Here is a 19445-nt window from a genome sequence, read left to right as displayed (position 1 = left end):
GCCATCCTGTTGGTTGTGAGATAATACATCAGAGAAATTTGCATTTCTCTGATGATTAACCATGTTGAGCATCTTTTCTTCTGCCTGTTGGCCATCTGTAATTCTTCTCTGGAAAAGTGTCTATTCAAATCTTCTGCTCATTTTTAAATGGGTTGTTTGTCTTTAATGGGTTGTTTGTTTTTTTGATGTTGAGTTTTATGAACTGTCCATATATTTTGGATATTAATCACTTATCTGTCATATTATTTGCAAATATTTTCTCCCATTCTGTAGGTTTTCTTTTCATTTAAATTAAGGAAACAATCCCATTTACCGTCACATCAAAAAGAAGAAAATACCTAGGAATAAACCTGTACTTGGAAAACTATAAGACACTGATGAAAGAAATTGAAGCAACACAAACAGATGGAAAGGTATACTGTGTTCTTGGATTGGAAGAATTACTATTGTTAAAATAACCATACTACCCAAGGAAATCTACAGATTTAATACAATACCTATCGACACACCAAAGGTATTTTTCATGAAACTAGAACAAATAATTTTAAAATTGGTATGGAAACAGAAAAGACCCCAAATAGCCAAGACAATCTTGAGAAAGAAGAACAGAGCTCGAGGAATCATGCTCATTTACTTTAGACTATACTACAAAGCTACAGTAATCAAAACAGTGTGTTACTGGCACAAAAACAGACACATAGATAAATGGAACAGAATAGAGAGCCCAGAAATAAACCCAAACACTAACGGTCAATTAAACTATGATAAAGGAGGCATGGATATATCATGGAGAAAATACAGTCTCTTCAATAAGTGGTGCTGAAAAACTGGACAGTTACATGTAAAAGAATGAAATTAGAGCATTTTCTAATACCATATACAAAAATAAACTCAAAATGGATTAAAGACTGAAATGTAAGACCAGAAACCATAAAACTTCTGGAAGGAAACAGACAGAACACTCTTTGACATAAATTGTAGCAATATTTTTTTTGGATCTGTCTCCTAAAGCAAAGGAAATAAAAACAAAAATAAACAAATGGGACCTAATTAAACTTAAAAGCTTTTGCACAGCAAAGGAAATCTTCAACAAAACAAAAAGGCAACCTACAGAATGTTTCAAGATTTTTTGTTTATTTTGGCCATACAGCTTGTGGGATCCCAGCTCCCTGACAAGGGACTGAACCTGGGCCCTCAGCAGTGAAAGCGTGGAGTTGTAACCAATGGACCACCAGAGAATTCCCTCAAGATATTTTTTGATTTCCCTTTTGATTTCTTCTTTCACCCACTGATTGTTTAGAAGTGTGTTGTTTAATTTCCACATATTTATAAGTATTCCAGCTTTACTTTGTCATTGATTTCTAATTTCATTCCACTGTGGTTGAAAATGATAGTTGGTATGATTTTGTAACCGAGTAGGACCCTATGGGGCCTTCATGGGACAGACCCTTCCCCTCTCCACTTTGGCCCAATGCCCTCCACCTGCCCCTTGTTTGTAGAGAAATTTTAGCCTCCTAAGCTTTCCTCAAGTTCCAAAGAATACATTTAATCAGAGAAATGAGAAAATGCAGAAACAAAGGAAAATAGTCAAGCAAGACAAAATAATAATAGTTTAGCCATTAAACAAAGTCAAGGACTTTTAGTTCCTATTCAAGGACTATAAATAATATTCTGAGACATATTCTTTGAGCTGTTTTGCATATACTGAAACCCCCACCAGGTGGAAGAAGTTAACTACATCATGACCAGACTGTAGCTATGATATAAGCTGCTCCATCTTACACAATTGCAATAACTGGCTTCAAGGAAATGGGAACAAACCAACCCTGGAATTGAAGATTAACTGTACTTAATCAAGATGATGCTGATCAGACCACCATATGACCAATTTCAAGATGATTGTTGGCGCTGAATGTGCTCTTCTACACGTAGCAACCCCCCCTCGCCTATGTACCCCTGAAACTCCCCTTTGAAAGCTCTTGCCCCCTGATGGGCAGTGAGGAGTTGGTTCCTTGGCACATGAGTTCACCTTCTGCCAAGGACTGCCAGCTTTCTCAATAAAGCTATCTTTTCTTTTACCCAACACTTATCTCTCAGTACAGTAAGTCCCCTAGATATGAACGTGTTCCATTCCAAGAATGCGTTCGTAAGTCCAATTTGTTCGTAAGTCCAGCAATGTTAGCCTAGGTACCCAACTAACACAATCGGCTATACAGTATTGTACTGAAATAGGTTTATAATACTTTTCACACAAATAATACATAAAAAACACAAAAAATAAAGAAAAAAATTTAATCTTACAGTTAAATACCTTGAAAAGTACAGTAGTACAGTGCAACAGCTGGCATACAGGGGCTGGCATCGGGCAAATAGGCAAGAAGAGTTACTGACTGGAGGTGGGAGATAGTAGAGCTGAAGGATCGTCAGCAGTAGGAGATGGAGGGCAAGCTGCAATTTCACTCACGCCTGATGTTGATGGCCCAGGTTCTGGTTGCTTGCTGGATTCAATTCTATCTACCCTCTTGAAAAAATGATCCAGTAACATCTGGGTAGTAGCTCTTTTTTTCTCATCATAGGCGACACGGTAGCACTGGATTGCATTCTGAATGGCTGCTGCAACTTTTGTGTACCATTCTACATTCGGGTCCTATGCCTCAAAAACTAACAGTGCCTCCTCAAATAAAGAAAATCCCCTTGCCATTTCCTGCATTCTGAATCTCTTTGGTTCTTTGGTTACTTCTTCTTCCTCTTGTCTCTCTTCGTCCTTTCTCTGGGCCTCCAATTCCAACAGGTCTTCATTAGTAAACTCCTTGTGTTGCACAGCAAGGAGCTCAGTGAAGTCATCCTCTTGCAGATCTAGCTCCAGCTTCTTGCTGAGGGTCACTAAGTTGCTGAAGACCTCTTTGGACTCCTCATCCACCTTCCCAAATCCATGAAAATCATGAACAAACTTCAGGCAAAGGTTCTTCCAAACCCCATTCATGGTGACAGCCATAACCTCACACCAAGCAAAGTCAATGTTTTTTATGGCCTTGTAGATGTTATAGTCCTTCCAAAATTGTTGTAATGTTGTTCCTGATTCATCTCTCGCCTTTACTGTCTGACGAAAAGTGTGACATAAATAATATTTCTTGAAAGTCGCTATAACTCCCTGGTCCATAGGTTAGATGAGTGACATAGTATTAGGTGGCAGATGCACTACTTTGATGGTGGGATGAATGTCGTCCATGAATGGGGGGCGGCCCGGAGCATTGTCAAGCAGTGAAAGAATGTTGACTAGGACGTCCTTTTCCAAGCAATATTTCTCTACCTCCAGGATAAAGTGGTGGACAAACCAGTCCTGGAAAATGGCCTGCGTAACCCAGGCTTTGGGGTTACTCTTCCACACAACAGGAAGAGAGCCCTTGGCTATGTTTTTAAGGGCTCTTAGGCTCTCTGAATGATAAACTAAGAGAGGATTCAGCTTCACATTGCCAAAAGCATTACCATCAAACAACAGAGTTATCCTATCCCTTGCTGCTTTATAGCCTGGCATCAACTGTTCCTCCTTACTGATGTAACTTCGGTCTGACATCCTCTTCCAGTACAGTCCTGTCTCATCCATATTAAAAACCTACTTGGGTAAATACATGCCTTCATCAATAATTTCTCAAAGCATTTCAGGAAATTGCCGGGCAGCTACTGTGTCTGCACTCGCTGCCTCACCACTTACTTTTACGTTGTGAAGGATGGCTCTAGTCTTGAACCGATGAAACCAGCCATGGCTGGCATTAAAAGGTGAGCCCTCTGATTCTTCACCGTGTTTCTTCTTCAAGTCTTCGTAAAGGCTTTTAGCTTTCTCTTGAATCAGCATTAAGCTGAGTGGGACTTGATGCTGATGCTGATCCTGCATCCACACACTGAGAAGTTTCTCCATCTCCTCCATCACTTTTCCATGCTTCTTCGATATTATTGTTGACATCATCGGCACAACAGACTTCACATGTTCCATGATCTTGTCCTTGTTCTTTAGAATCATGCCGTTGGTTGAATGATTCATGTTATACAAGCGAGCAATGTCTACCATCTTTTCACCTTGCTCCACTCTCTCAATTATTTTCACTTTTGTTTCCATCGTTATCACTTGGCACTTCTTAGCAGTATCAGCTATGTCACTGCTGCTTTTATGCTTGCTTCCAGATATCCTGGCCTTAAGATAAAGATACTGTACTACTATACTCTATACAGTACTGTACAGTAAAGTACACAAAAGCACGACCACTTGTAGGGGATGCATGCACGTGACAGTGTACGCCAGACACGCGAACTAACTTAACATGATTGGACATGCAAGCACATGTTCGCATCTTTGAAAGTTCACAACTTGAAGGTTCGTATGTAGGGGAATTACTGTAGATTCATTTGTATTATTTCTTAGATTACACATGTAAGTGATATCATATAGTATTTGTCTTCCCCTGTCTGACTTACTTCACTAAGTATATTTTCTAGCTTTATCCATGTTGCTGCCAATGGCAATATTTTATTTTTTTGAAGTATAGTTGATTTACAATACTGTGTTTGTTTCAGGTTCACAGCAAAGTGATTCGGATATATCTATAGATCGATAGATCAATAAATCGATCGATCGATAGATAGATAGATAGACAGATTTGTCTTTCTCTGTCTGACTTACTTCATTAAGTATAATATCCTCTAGGTCCATCCATGTTGCTGCAAATGGCAATATTTCAACTTTTTTATGACTAAGTAGTATTCCATTGTATACATATACAATATCTTCTTAAGCCAATAATCTATTGATGGGCATGAGGGTTGTTTCCATGTCTTGGTTATTGTAAATAGTGCTGCTATGAACATTGGGGTGCATGTATTTTTTCAAATTACAGTTTTCATCTTTTCCAGATATATGCCCAGGAGTGGAATTGCAAGATCATATGGTAGCTCTATTTTTAGTTTTTAAGGAAACTCCGTACTGTTTTCCACAGTGGCTGCACCAATTTACATTCCCACCAACAGTGTCAGTGGTTTCCTTTTTCTCCACACCCTCTCCAGCATTTATTAATTGTATATTTTTTGATGATAGCCATTCTGACTGTTGTGAGATGATACTTCATTGTAGTTTTGATTTGCATTTCTCTAATAATTAGTGATGTTGAGCATCTTTTCATGTGCCTGTTGGCCATCTGTATGTCTTCTTTGGAGAAATGTCTATTTAGGTCTTCTGCCCATTCTTTGATCAGATTGTTTTTTTTTTTTTAAATAAATTTATTTATTTATTTATTTATTTTTGGCTGTGTTGGGTCTTCGTTTCTGTGCGAGGGCCTTCTCTAGTTGTGGCAAGTGGGGGTCACTCTTCATCGTGGTGCGCGGCCTTTCACTATCGTGGCCCCTCCCGTTGCAGGGCACAGGCTCCAGACGCGCAGGCTCAGCAGTTGTGGCTCACGGGCCCAGTCGCTCCGCGGCATGTGGGATCCTCCCAGACCAGGGCTCGAACCCGTGCCCCCTGCATTGGCAGGCAGACCCTCAACCACTGCACCACCAGGGAAGCCCCGATCAGATTGTTTTTTGATATTGTGTTATATGAGCTTTTGTATATTTTGGATATTAACCCCTTGTCATTTGCATTGTTTGTGAATATTTTCTCCCATTTCATAGGTTTTTTGTTTTGTTGATGGTTTACTTTGCTGTGCAAAAACTTTTAAGTTTGATTATGTCCAAATTGTTTATTTTTGCTTTTATTTCTTTCACTTTTGGAGACTGATCTAAGGAAATATTGCTACTATTTATGTCAAAGAGTGTTTTGCCTATGTTCTCTTCTAGGAGTTTTATGGTGTCATGTCTTATATTTAGGTCTTTACCATTTTGAGGTAATTTTTGTATATGGTATGAGAGAGTATTCTAATTTTATTGATTTACATGTAGTTGTCCAGCTTTCCCAGCACCACTTGTTGAAGAGACTGTCTTTTCTCCATTGTATATTCTTGCTGCCTTTGTCATAGATAAATTGACTGTAGGTGTGTGGGTTTATTTCTGGGCTCTCTAGTCTGTTACATTGATCTATATGTCTATTTTTGTACCAATACCACATTGTTTAGATTACTGCAGCTTTGTAGAATAGGCTGAAGAGTGGAAGGGTTATACCTCCAGCTTTGTTTTTTTTCCTCAGGATTGCTTGGTGTATTAAGGGACTTGTTGTTCCACATAAATTTTAGGATTATTTTTTCCAATTCTGTGAAAAATGTCCTGGGTATTTTGATAGGGGTTGCATTAAATCTATTGATTGCTTTGGGTAGTATGGCCATTTTAACAATATTAATTCTTCCAATACAAGAGCACAGGATATATTTCCATTTCTTTGAATCATCTTCAATTTCCTTTATCAATATTTTATAGTTTTCAGCACATATGTCTTTCACCTCCTTGTTTAAGTTTATTCCTAAGTATTTTTTTTGATATGATTTTAAACAGGATAGTTTTTTTTTTTTACTTTCCCTTTCTGATATTTCATTATTAGTGTGAAGAAATGCAACAGATTTCTGTATATTAATTTTGTATCCTGCTACCTTTCTCGGTTCATTTATTAGCTCTAAGAATTTTTGGGTGGGGATTTTAGGGTCTGTATATAAATTATCATGTCATCTGCAAATAGTGACAGTTTTACCTCTTTTCTTCCAATTTGAATACATTTCATTTATTTTTCTTGTCTGACTGCTGTGGCTAGGATTTCCAATACTATGTTGAATAAAGGTGGTGAAGAGTGGGCATCCTTGTCTTGTTCCTGAATTTAGTAAGAAGGCTTTCCATTTTTCACCATTGAGTATGATGTTGGCTGTGGGTTTGAAGTAAATGGCATTATGTTGAGATATGCTCCCTCTAGACCCACTTTGATGAGAATTTTGATCTGAATGGATGTTGAATTTTGTTCGAATGCTTTTACTGTGTCTATTGAGATGATCATGTGCTTTTGTTGTTGTTGTTGTTAATGTGGTGTATCACATTGATTGAAATGCTTATGGTGAACCATCCTTGTGACCCTGGAGTGAATCCCACTTGATCATGGTGCATGATTCATTTTTTTTAAAAAAATTATTTATTTATTTATTTGGCTGTGCCAGGTCTTAGTTGTGGCATGTGGGATCTTCATTGTAGCATGTGAGATCTTTAGTTGCGGCATGTGGGATCTTTAGCTGCAGCATGTGAACTCTTAGTTGCAGCATGTTGGATCTAGTTTCCTGACCAGGGATCAAACCTGGGCCCCCTGCATTGGGAGAGTGGAGTCCCAGCCACTGGACCACCAGGGAAGTCCCATGATTCTTTTTATGTATTGTTGGATTTGGTTTGCTAATATTTTCTTGAGGATTTTTGCATCTATATTCATCAAATATACTGGCCTGTAATTTTCTTTTTTTTTTTTTATAGTGTCTTTGTCTGGTTTAGGTATCAGGATGGTGGTGGCTTCATAGCATGGCTTTGGGAATGTTTCCTCCTCTTCAATCTTTTGTGATGGTTTCAGAAGGATAGGTATAAATTATTCTTTGTATATTTGCTTGAATTCCCCAGTGAAGCCATCAGGTCCTGGACTTTTGTTTGCAGGGAGTTTTTTGTTTGTTTGTTTTTTACAGATTCTATTTCACTTCTAGTGATTGATCTGTTCAAATTGTCTGTTTCTTCTTTGCTCAGTTTTGACAGTCTATGTTTCTAGAAACTTCTAGGTTGTTCAATTTGTTGGCACATAATTTCATATTATTGTCTTATGATTTTTCTTTGTACTTGGGTGGTATCAGTTATTTCTCCTCTTTCATTTCTTATTTTTTTTGGGTCCTCACTCTGTTTTACTTGGTGAGCCTGGCTAGAGGTTTGTTGACTTGTTTATCTTTTTTAAAAAACCAGCTCTTGGTTTTATTGATCTTTTCTGTGTTTTAAAAATCTCTATTTTCTTTATTTCCTCTCTGATCTTTATTATTTATTTCCTTCTGTTGCCTTTGGGTTTTGTTTGTTCTTCTTTTTCTAATTCTTTTAGGTGGTAGGCCTTTGTTTTATACTCAGTTTTGTCTGATATGTGTTTTTGTTACTCCTGCTTTCTTGTTGTTTCCATCTGCATGAAACATTTTTTGCCATTCCCTCACCTTCAATCTGTTTGTGTCTTTTACCCTGAAGTGGGTCTCTTGTAGGCAGCATATTGCAGGTTCTTGTTTTTTAATCCAATCTGCTACTCTATGTCTTTTGATTGATCCATTGGCTTTTAAAGTAATTATTGTTAGCTTTGTATTTATTGCCATTTTAATCCTTGTTTTCCAGTAGTTTTTGTAGTTCTTCTTTGTTCATTTCTTCTTTTTTTCCTTTTGTAGGTTGATGATTTTTTTTGTAGCTTGCTTCAGTCCTTTCCTATTTGATTTTTGTGAATCTATTGTATATTTTTGATTTGTGGTTACCATAGAGTTTATGTATGTTGACCCATAACTATATCTGCTTGCTTTTATCTGATAGTCATTCAAGTTCAAACACTTTCTAAAAGATCTGCATTTTTATACTCCCCTCCCCCACATTTTGTGATTTTGATGTTTTGTTTTATGTGCTCATGCTTATTCTTCTGCTGTTAATTGTAGTTATAATCGCTTTTACAAAACAGTTTTATTGTTTTTAAATCTATGTACTGACTTATTTAATGGTCGTCAATCCTTTTATATATTTGCCTTTCCTGTTGTGATTTTCCTTTCCTATAGATTCTTGCTTTTTTCTATTTAGAGAAGACCTTTAAATATTTCTTTTAAGATACTTTTAGCACTGGTGGATTCTTTTAGTTTTTGCTTGTCTGAGAAATTCTTTATCTCTCCTTCTGTTCTAAGTTATCATCTTGCTGCATAGAGTATCATAGGTTGTACGTTTTTCCCTCTCAGGACTTTGAATATATCATGTCACTCCCTTCTGGCCTGCAAAGTTTCTGCAGAGATATCAGCTGATAGCCTTATGGGCATCCCCTTGTAATTGACTGTTTTTCTCTTGCTGTTTTAGAATCCTGTCTTTAACTTTTGCCCTGTACTTGCATAACTTTTTCCTTCTTTGGTTTTAGGAAATTTTCAGCCATAATGTCTTCAAATACATTTTCGATCCTCTTTCCTCTCTCTTCTCCTTCTGGAATCCCTATTATGCGTAGGTTGGCATGTTTTATTTCATACCATAGGTCTTGTATGTTGCTTTCTTTTTTTTTTTTCATTGTCTTTTTGTCTGCTACTCTGATTGGGTGATTTCCATTATTCTACCTTCCAGATCACTTTTTCGTTCTTCTGTGTCATTTAGTCTGCTATCATTGCTTCTAGATTGGTTTTTATCTTGGCAATTGAATTGTCTATTTTTGATTAGTTCATCTTAATAATTTTTTAGTTCCTTGTTACAGTGATCTGCATTTCTATCAATAATGTTTCTTAATTTGATTAGCATTTTTATTATCATCTTTTAGAACTCAGGGTCTAGTAGACTGGTGAGCTCTGTTTTATTATTTATTCATTCAGGGGATCTGTCTTGTTCTTTTAATTGGGAGTAGTTCCTCCGCCTTTTCATTTTACTTAACTTTCTCTGTCTCTATGAATGTAGGGGAAACAATTATCTACTATGGTCTTGAAGGGATGTATTTATGTGGGAGCATCCCTGTGTAGACTGTGTGTATTGAATTGTGTTTGGTACAAGGACTGGTTTTGGCATGGATCCTAGCCATGTCTTTCCTCATAGTGTGCTGGCTGTTATCCCCTTAATAGGGGGTGTTGTTGTTGTTGCGGTACCTAGAGCCTGTGAAGGATGTGAGGCAGAGCTTTCTCTGTACTCCATGGCTGTCACTGCCCTGTCAGGGGTGTGGTCTGCTCCCCAGTTGTTAGAGTATAAGCCCTGAGAGTTGGGTTCAATCAGGCTCCATTTACCTTGAGTGTTTGCCCTGCCCCAAAGGAGGTGATTGCTGAAGCAAGTGAGGCCTATGTGGTCACAGAGGACCTATGTATCACTATGTATATGTTCATGGTTCTGCTCAAAAGTAGCGAAGTTTGCATCATTTTCACTGTTGTGTTCATCTCCAATCTAGTGGGATGCTGTGGTGTGGAGTAGGCTGGGACTGGGGGTTGGGGTTTTGTGGCTGCAGGAATTGAGTTGGTTGCATTGCTGACTGAGATCTGGGCTGCCTCTGTGGCAGTCTTCTCCCAGTACCTGTCTGCCCCAGATGTAGTGTTAAGCTGTGGAGTGGAGTGGGCAGAGCTAGGGTGCTCTCAGTGGGAGAGGAACCATTGTGTGCTCCTGCATGTGCTGACAGTGTCTGCTGCTGCCCCACCCAGACCACACCCAGGCCCCTCAGGCTGTCTCTGCATTGTTAGATGAGTCCTCTCCCAGGGCCTGTCTGCCCAAAATTCAGCTCAGACCCTGCATGGTCTTGTGGCACTGCCCCATGCATTTGCTGACAGTGGTCACCACAATGCCACCTGCCACCTTGTGCGTGCACTGACAATGGCCTCCATGGCTCCACCCAGATCACAGCTCAGGCACACTGGTCTGTTTCTGCGTGGCTAGGCTGAGACTTTGCGCAGATCTTGTACCAGGCTGTGGTGTGGAGTGAGTGGGCCCAGGCTATTCACCCCTTTGGATTGGGAAGTGTGGCTAGGCTGTAGCTGCCAGTGCAAGGCTCTCTCTGTCCTGATTGTTGGCAAGCCAGGTCTCACTCTTCCTTGTGAGTAGAGTCTAGGATTCTCTAGCCCTTCTGTCTGTCCCAGCAGATTTCCCAGCAGGACCTGGGGGCTTGTCTCCTCTGTGCAGGATCCCTGGACTGGGATGCCCAGATTGTGGCTCGGCCTGCTACTTGCCAGGGCAAGGGTCTTCCCACGTGGACCTTCTCTTCCTCACATATCCTTCCCAAGGGTGCAGGTCCTGACTCAATGCCTTTTTTTTCTGTCCTGCCTGGTTACGTGGAGATCTTTCTTGCAGCTTTGGTTGTATAGGAGTTCTTCTGCCAGTTTCCAGTTAGTTTTCCATGAGAATTGTTAACATGTAGATGTATTTTTGATGAGTTTGTAGGGGAAAGTGAGTTCCACATCCTCCTATTCTGCCATTTTGATCCCAGCCTCTGCCCTATCCTGATTTTTGACTAGAGGGATTAAACTTTCTTTAAGGGCTTTTAAAATCTGCCCCTGTGGAATTTCCAGGTTGCTGAGCTTTTCAGCTCTAACTCTGAAATACCTGAGGAAGAGAGAAAACTTAGTGAAATTATCATCCTGTTGCTACTAATGTGCCTTTTCTCATCACATGTAAGAATCTTCTTATATTTATGTATAATATCCAGAGTATTTTGTAGTTAATGGGAGGATTAGGGAAAAGTATGTTTACTTTTACTTCCCATAAGTGAAAGTCCTCTGGCTTTCTTTTTGAAAGATATTGATAATTTTAGGTCAAATTTTTTTTCTTCCTTTTTCTTCTTTTACAAAGTTTTCTACTGTCTTCCTTGCAATATTTTTTCTTTAACATCTTTATTGGAATATAATTGCTTTACAATGTTGTGTTGGTTTCTGCTTGTATAACAAATTGAATCAGCTGTACATATAAATATATCCCCATATCCCATCCCTCTTGCGTCTCCCTCCCACCTTCCCTATCCCACCCCTCTAGGTGGTCACAAAACATCAAGCTGATCTCCCTGTGCTATGTGGCTGCTTCCCACTAGCTATTTTACATTTGATAGTGTATATATGTCAATGCTACTCTCTCACTTCGTCCCAGCTTACGCTTCCCACTCCCTGTGTCCTCAAGTCCATTCTCTACATCTGTGTCTTTATTCCTGTCCTGTCCCTAAGTTCATCAGAACCCTTTTTTTTTTAGATTCCATATATATGTGTTAGCATACGGTATTTGTTTTTCTCTTTCTGACTTACTTCACTCTGTATGACAGACTCTAGTTCCATCCACCTCACTACAAATAACTCAATTTCATTTCTTTCTATGGCTGAGTAATATTCCATTGTATATATGTGCCACATCTTCTTTATCCATTCATCTGCCAATGGACACTTAGGTTGGTTCCATGTCCTGGCTATTGTAAATAGCTTGCAATACTTTGAATGAAAAATCTCTTGTCATCCTTTTCTTTTTGTTGTTTTTCCTCTGTACATAAATTGTGTACTATTTCTGGTTGATTTTAATATACTCTTTTTTATTATTGATTTTGAAGAATTTGATTATGATGTGACTTGTTTAATGTTTCTTGTGTCTGAGGTTTCTTTATCATATTGGATTTACGAGTTTATATCTTTTATTATATTTGGAAAAATTTTTAGCCATAGTTTTTTTTTATATTGAGATATAATTAAAACACTACAAAATTCACACCTTTAATGCATACAATTCTGTGGTTGTTAGTATATGCATAACTATGTAGCTGTCACCACTATCTAATTTCAAAGTATTATTATCACCCTAAAAAGACATCCCATACCAATTAGCAGTCACTCCTTTATTTCCCTTCTTCCAGTCCCTGTCAATCATTAATCTACTGTATATCCTATTGATTTGTCTATTTGGGAATTTTATATAAATGGAATAATAAAATATGTGATGTTTTGTGACTAGGTCTTTTTATTTTTCAGATTTTTATTTTATGCTTATACTTTTTGATTAAAAGCATTTATAAACTAATATGGCATATATATATATATATATATATTAATGTTTAGTTCCTTTTAAGCAACCAGGAAGCTAGAGTAAGGACCACATATTCTTGTATCAACTCTAAAATTTCTCTATATCTCCATAGCCCCATTCTCCCTAATCCTATCCCCAACACACATGCATATACACACACTTCTCCTGAACAAGAAGATAGGAACTGCAGGTGTTTGTAAGTCTTTCTCGTTAGTGGGCATATTTCTAGCAGGAGGACATCAGGTTAAGAGATCTCAGTCTTCCATACCTCTTTTTGCAGACATAATCATCTCTCACTGCATTACTCTTCCCGGCAAAATCCAGCATGATAACCATGTGAAGTGGTGATATCAATATATGTTTACACTCCAAATAAACAGCAAAACAGGACCAGACCAGGCATTTTCTTATCAGCAGATCTTGAATAATCTATCAAAAGCATGAGACTGATTATAAGATTGTGACTAGGTCTTTAACTTAGCATAATGTTTCCAAGATTCAACCATGTGTTAGCATGTATCAGTACTTCATTTTATGGCAAAATAGTATTCCATTATATGGATATACCACATTTTGTTCATTCACTCATCAGTTGATGGATATTTGAGTTATTTCTGCCTTTTGGCTATAATGCATAATGCTGTTATGAACATATGTATACAAGTCTTTTTGTGGACATATGTTTCATTTCATTTGGGTATATACCTTGAAGTAGAATTTCTGGGCCAAAAGGTAACTGTAACTTTTTGAGGAACTGCAAGACTACTTTCAAAACTGCTGCACTATTTTATCTTCCCACCAATAGTGTATGAAGGTTCAGATTTCTTCACATTTTCATCACTTGTTATTAACCATCTTTTTTGAATATAGCCATCCTGGAAAGTGTAAAGTTGCATTTCATTGTGCTTTTCATTACCTGTGTTTTAAAATTATATCCATCTAATGATATTAAGTGGTATTTTATTATAATTTCAATTTGCTTTTCCCTAATTCCTGATGATTTGAGCATTTTTTGTGAACTTATTAGCCATTTGTTTATCTTCTTTAGAGAAATATCTATTCAAATTCTTGCCTAATTTTAAATTGATATATTTGTCTTTTTTATTGAGCTGTAAATATTCTGTGTATATTCTGGATACAGCTCACTTATGAGACATGATTGCAAATATTTTCTCTCATCCTATGAATATTCTTTTCCTTTTCTTGATAGTATCATTTGAATTACAAAACAAATATTCCTGTGTCAAAAACCACACTCTTTGGTTACTACAGCTTTGTAGTAAGATTTGAAATCAGGAATTGTAAGTCCTCCAAATATGTTCTTTTTAAAGATTGTTTTGGCTATTCAGTATACCTTGAGATTCCATATGAATTTTAAGATGGATTTTTCTATTTGTGTAAAAAACATAATTGGAGTTTTGGCAGGAATTGCATTGAATCTGTAGATCATTTTGTGTAGTATTGCCATGTTAACAACATTAAATCTTCTGATCCATGAGTTTGAGGTGCACTTACATTTTTTCCAGCTTTATTGAGATACAATTGACATATTGTATAAGTTTAAGGTGTACAAAGTGATGATTTGACACACATATACATTATGTAACGTTTATCAAAATAAGGTTAGTTAACATATCCTTCACTTCATATAATTATCATTTAGTTGTTGTTGTTATGGTGAGAACCTTTAAGGTTTAATCTCTTAGCACCTTCATGTATACAATGCAGTATTGTTAAGTATACTCAGCATACTGTACATTAGTTTCTCAGAATTTATTCTTCTTAAAACTGGAAGTGTGTGCCCTTTGTGTTTGCATTTATTTGTGTATTCTATCAGTTAGTTCAGCAACATTTTGTAGTTTTCAATGTTGAAGTCTTCTGCCTCCTTGGTTAAGTTTATTTCTAAATATTTTATCCTTTTTTGATGCTGTTATGGGTGGAACTGTTTTCTTAATTTTCTTTTCATATTGTTCATTGTTAGTGTATAGCAACACAACCAGTTTTTGTGGGTTGATTTTGCATCTTGCAACTTTAGCTGAATTTGTTTGTTAGTTCTGTGTGTGTGTGTGATATTTATTGTTTTCTGCACTTAAGATAATGTCACTTATGAACAGAGATAATTTAACTTCTTTCTTTCCAACTGGATGCTTTTATTTCTTGTTCTTGCTTAATTGTTCTGACTAGAACTTAAATCATGTTGAATAAAGGTGGCAAAAGTGAATGTAGTCTTCCTATTCCTGATCTTAGAAGAGAAGCTTTCAGTCATTCACCATTTAGTATAATGTTAGCTGTGAGTTTTACATAAATATTATTATGTTAAGTTTCCTTTTATTTTGGATTTGAGTGCTTTTGTCATAAAATGGCATTGAATTTTGTCTAATGCTTTTTCTACAGCAATTGAAATAATCATGTTTTTCCCCCTTCATTCTGTTAATGTGGTGTATAATAATGACATGTTCATATGCTAAAACATGCTTGTATTAATTAATCCCACTTGGTCGTGGTGTATAATCATGTTAATATGCTGCTGAATTAAGTTTGCCAGTATTTTGTTGAGTATTTTTGTATCAATCTTTACAGGGAATATTGATCTGTAATTTTTTAACTTGTACTAGCTCAGCGTAATGTGGGCCTCATGGAATGAGTTAGGAAGTGTTCTTCCCCTTTAGTTTTTTGAAGAGTTTGAGAAAGATTGGTTTAATTCTTTACATGTTTGGTAGAATTCACCAGTGAACCCATCTGATGCAGAGCTTTTTTGTTGGAAGGTTTTGGTTACTGATTTAATATTCTTATTAGTTATAAGTGTATTCAGATTTTCTATTTCTTTATGTTTCAGTCTTGGAAGGTTATATGTTCCTACAAACTTGTCCATTTCACTTAAGTTATCTGATTTGTTGGAGTACAATTGTTCATAGTACTCTTTTACAATTCTTTTTATTTCTGCAAAATCACTAGAAATGTCCTCACTAAATTTTTCTCACTTTGTTGATATTCTCATTTTGTTCATATATTGTTTTCCTAATTTCCTTCAGTTCTTTTGTCTATGTTTTTCTTTAGCTTTTTGGTCATGTTTAGGAAAGTTATTTTAAAGTAATTGTCTAGTAAGTCTGATGTCTCCTCAGTGATATTTTCTGCCACTTAAATATTCTTGCTTTGCGTGGGCCATGTTTTTCTGCTTCTTTGTATGTATTGTAAAAATTTTGTTGAAATTCGGGTATTTGAAAATACCCGAATACTTGAATTTCCAGCCTTGTAGACTGATCTGTGCCTCAGATACCTTTCACTAATTAAGAACATGTGTTCTGACCCCTGGGATCAGCATGAGCAGAAATCTTGAGGTCTTCTCAGGTCTTTTCTGAGCATGCATTTGCTCTACTCTCCCCAGTTCAAGGGAGGGAATTGGCAACTGTGCTGCCACCTGCTCCAGAGCAAGACCATACCATGCTGGGGATGGAGTGGGGCAAGGGCAAGAAGAAACACCATGAAATTTCCTTACCTTTCCTTACCTTTTCAAATGTGTCTTTTCCTTCCCTGGCTATATTCTTGGCAGCTGCAGATTTTTCACTTTTTCAGAGTTCCCACAAGATCACTTTAGCCAGCTTTTGGTTCCTTGGTCTAGATGATCTGTCCATTGATGTGAATCGGGTGTTAAAGTTCCCTACTATTATTGCATTATTGTCAATTTCTCCACTTATGTCTGTTAACATTTGCTTTCTTTATTTGGGTGCTCCTTTATTAGGTACATATATGTTTATGATTATTATATCCCCTTCTTGTATTAATCCTGCTATCATTATATAATGCCCTTCTTTGTCTATTATTATAGACTTTATTTTAAAGTCTACTTTGTCTGATATGAGTTTTGCTACCCCAGCTTTCTTTTCATTGCCATTTGCACAGAATATCTTTTTCCATCCCCTCACTGTCAGTCACCCTATGTTTTTGATTGGAGCGTTTAGTACATTGACATTTAAAGTGATTATTGATAGGTATGTACTTATTGCAAGTTTGTTACTTGTATTTTGGTTGTTTTGCCCGTCCCCTCTATTTTTTTCTTTTTCATTTATTTTCTTCCTTTGCAGTTTGATGATTTTCTTTCTTCTTCTTTTTTAAAAAAATATTTATTTATTTGTTTGTTTGTTTATCTGGCTACACCAGGACTTAGTTGTGGCATGCAGGATCTAGTTCCCTGACCAGGGATTGAACCCAGGCCTCCTGCATTGGGAGCATGCAGTCTTAACCACTGGACCACCAGGGAAGTCCTGATCATTTTCTTTTTTTTTTTTAAACATCTTTATTGGAGTATAATTGCTTTACAATATTGTGTTAGTTTCTGCTGTATAGCAAAGTGAATCAGCTATATGTATACATATATCCCCATATCCCCTCCCTCTTGCGTCTCCCTCCCACCCTCCCTATCATCCCACCCCTCTAGGTGGTCACAAAGCACTGAGCTGATCTCCCTGTGCTCCGATCATTTTCTTTATTGTTATGTTTGAGTTTCTTTCTTGCTAATTTTGGTGTATCTAATGTAGGTTTTTGATTTGTGGTTATCATGGAGTTCATATAGTTGACCTGTAAGTATATCTACTTGTTTTTAACTTATAGTCATTTAAGTTCAAATGCATTCTAAAAGATCTACATGTTTTACTCCCTTCCCACATGTTTTGTGTTTTTGATGTCATATTTTACAAATTCATGTCTATCCACTGTTTACTGTAGTTACATTTGATTTTATAATTTTTGTCCTTTAACCTTTGTGCTAGCTTATTTAAGTGCTTGATCCACAGTACTTACTACATATTTACTTTTACCTGTGGGATTTTTCCTTTCCTATAACTTCTTATTTTTTGTTGTAGCCTTCTCTTTTTCACTTAAAGAAGACCCTTTAACACTTCTTGTAAGGTTGGTTTAGTATTGATGAACACTTTTAGTTTTTGCTTATCTGAAAAGCTCTTTATCTTTCATTCAATTCCAAATGATAACTCTGCTGGATAGAGTATCCTAGTTTATAGGTTTTTCCCTTTCAGCACTTTAAATATATCATGGCACTCCCTTCTTGCCTGCAAAGTTCCTGCAGAAAAATCAGCTGATAACCTTATGAAGGTTCCCTTGTATATGACTATATTATCTTGATGCTTTTAAAACTCCTTCTTTGACTTCTGCCTTTTTAATTTTGATATATATTGTGTGGGTCTCTTTGGGTTCATTTTGTTTGGGACTTTCTGTACTTCCTGTACTTGGATTTCTGTTTCCTTCTTCAGGTTCAGGAAGTTTTCAGCCATAATTTCAGCAAATACATTTTCTGCCTCTTTCACTCTCTCTTCTCCTTCTGGTACCCTTATAATATGAATGTTAATATGCTTGATGTTGTCCCAGAAATCCTTTAAACTATCCTTATTTTTAAAAAATTGTTTCTCTTTTTTGCTGTTCTGATTGGGTGATTTCCACTTTTCTATCTTTTGGATCACTTATGTGTTCTTCTGTATCACCTAATCTGCTTTTAATTCCTTCTAGTGTATTTTTCTTTTCAGTTATTGTATTCTTCTGCTTTCACTGCTTCTTTTTTGTATTTTCTAGTTCTTTGTTAAAGTTCTTTTTGTGTTCATCTATTATTTGCCTGAGTTCACTTAGCATTTTTATGACTATTCCTTTGAAGTATGTTTCAGGTAAATTATTTTCCTCTGTTACATTAGGGTTTTTTCCTGAGCTTTTATCTTGTTCTTTCATTTGAAACCTATTTCTCTGTTTTCTCATTTTGTTTAAGTTTCTCTGTTTGTCACTATGAAATTAGGTGAAATAGTTACCTATTCTGGTTTTAAAGACATGTCTTTGTGTGAAGGCATCCCTGTGCAGTCTACATGTGCCTAGTGGCTTATTGGGAAAGCTGGATTTGAGGTGAGCATGGGCTACATCTTCTCCCTGGGTACACTGGCCTTAGTGGGAGATAGGGCTGGAATCAGAGGGGCCAGAGACAGAGCCAAGTGTGAACTGGGGATTCTCCTAGGCTCAGTGGTGGTCACTGCCATATTGGAGTTGTGGCTGGGGCCTGAAGGCTTAGGTTTCACTTTTTCCCTGGTGTGTGTGTCTTTGTCAGAGGCAGTGTTGGGGCCAGAGGGGTTGGAACCACACTACTGTGCAGGTTCTGCTCCTTCCCTGGTGTATGTGCACACTGGCAATGGCAGTCTCCACCCTAGCTAGGGGCAAGGCTGTGGCCCAAGCTAGCTCTGCTACTTCCCCAGTGAGCGCATGTGCATTGGCAATAGTGGCCTCCATCTTTGCAGGGAGGAGTGCTAAAGCAGTAGCGGCTGGAGTGGTAGCCTGGTGCAGGATGTGAGGCATGCTGAGGCAGTGCTGGCAGGCTGGCAAGAGCACCAGGCAGCTTTTCAATGTATGGTATCCATGCTGGGACTGGGAGCCAGCAAATCTGTGTGTGTTCTTCAAGAGTGGAGCCCTGGTTTCTTACATCTTTCCGTTATGCCCCACTGGTTTTCAAACCAGATAACGGAGCTTGATTTCCCAGTGTTGGACCCTAGGGCTGGGATGCCTAATATGTGGCTTAAACCCCTTGCTCCCCAGGGAGGATCCTGAGCCTTCTGGGTCACCCACTAGCGATGTACGTCCTGACTAACTCACTTCTCCTCCCTTCCTACCAGACTCTGTGTGGATCTTTCATTACAGCCTTGGTTGTAGAAGAGCCGCTCTTCTAGTCTTCAGGTCATTCTCCGTGAGAGTTGCTGTTTATGTAGTTGTAGTTTTAATGTGTTTGTGGGGGG

Source organism: Balaenoptera acutorostrata, chromosome X, assembly GCF_949987535.1.
Source record: "Balaenoptera acutorostrata chromosome X, mBalAcu1.1, whole genome shotgun sequence".
NCBI lineage: Eukaryota > Metazoa > Chordata > Mammalia > Artiodactyla > Balaenopteridae > Balaenoptera > Balaenoptera acutorostrata.
The sequence above is the reverse complement of the archived record's forward strand: the minus strand, read 5'-3'. Positions refer to the sequence as shown.